This window comes from Micromys minutus (assembly GCF_963924665.1).
Source record: "Micromys minutus genome assembly, chromosome: 19".
Lineage (NCBI taxonomy): Eukaryota > Metazoa > Chordata > Mammalia > Rodentia > Muridae > Micromys > Micromys minutus.
In genome coordinates, this window is record NC_137954.1 from 13,112,632 (window position 1) to 13,114,153 (window position 1,522).

The following is a 1,522-nucleotide window of genomic DNA, read 5'->3' on the forward strand; positions in this document are numbered from 1 at the left end:
ACTTCTCGCCATTTTGGAGGCTGAGAGTTTCAGATTCAAGGTCTCCACAGATCCTGCATCTGGGAAGATATGTTTTCTTCCTTCAGGACGGTGTCTCTGCTTGCAGTCTCGCCTGGGGAAAGGGATGGAAGAAAAGTACTAGTTCAGTTGAACTCTCTTAAAATAATAATGTTCTCTTCAATAAGAGTAGACTCTTCATCATCTAATGACCTCCCAGGACCCCAGTGCCAGCACCACCACCTTAAGAGTCAAGTTTCGGTGTATAATTTTTTATTTGGTTGAGGGCAAGATACAGCCTCAAACCGGAAACATCTGATCAGTACTGCAAATTAAGAGAAAAAAATTAATAAGACGTGAGGCTGTGAATAGAAATGAATGATTTATGAAATGAGGCCATGAATAGTGTCCATGTTGTGTGGAATAAGGACTTGACCCTTCTCCATGACACCAAGGCCCCTTTTCTTAGATCACTTCATAGTCCTGATTAAATCACTAGAAGTACTATTGGAGAAGAGAAAGACTGCTTACTGACTATCGACTAACTACGCTCCCATTGTCTTTACTAACAGGACCCTTATTTAGCTAAGGACAGCATCAGGCTCAGTAACAACTCACCTTCACAAACTCTTTTGGATGTATGGCATGACTGGGAACCAAAGGGCTGATCAAGGGTATGTAACCAAACACAGAGTTCAGTTGGAGCTACCTGCAAAGCAACTGTTAGTTGCTTAAAAGAAGCATAAGTACCAAAATTTGAATGATCTAAAGAGATTGGCATGCCCCCCCCCTTAGTGGAAGAATGTAAATTTATGAAGTGTTCCATATTTTGTGCAATTCCTGGAGGTTGTTCAACACCTTGTTGGTTAATCCCCAATACAAAATGCTATATTCAAATACAGTGTGTGGAAGCCAAGATTAAAATGATGTTTTCACTATGGAAGAGGGAGGGAGGATGTCAAAAAGCTCAAGCATTTGCCTCTTTCATTCTCTCAGCTCAGCCTGGAATGGGACGTGCTATGCAGCTGGGCAGCAAGCGAAAAGAAAGGTTATGGTATCACGTTTAGCATGAAACAGTAGAATAGCAATCAAAGTGAGTCACTGTTAGAATTGTGCAGCCTCCACACTGGCCTCAGCTGGTTTATCTTTGCACTTGCAATGAGTCATGAAAAATAAACCCTATTTAGGTAAGTCGCTATGGTTACCGTATCACTGTTGCATGGAGCTGGAAATTTCCCAGTGATAGATGACCTTGTCCCCTACAATTAGGTTAATTTTAGAGGAGTCGTGTTCAGCACAGGGCACGTCATTGTCTGTCCCGGCATCCACTGCACAGAGGACGGAGCTGATGTTTGGCTTGGAAATAATGGATTTATGGCTGTCGCTTCTCACCCTAAGGACTTCTGCACCGTTAGGTGACATAGCAAACCTTACCTTCCAGGCTGGGTGTTTGCTCCCCTACTCTGAACCTTAGCTTTAGTGCAGTTTCAACGTAGACTTTAAATAAAAACACCAGATGTAAATG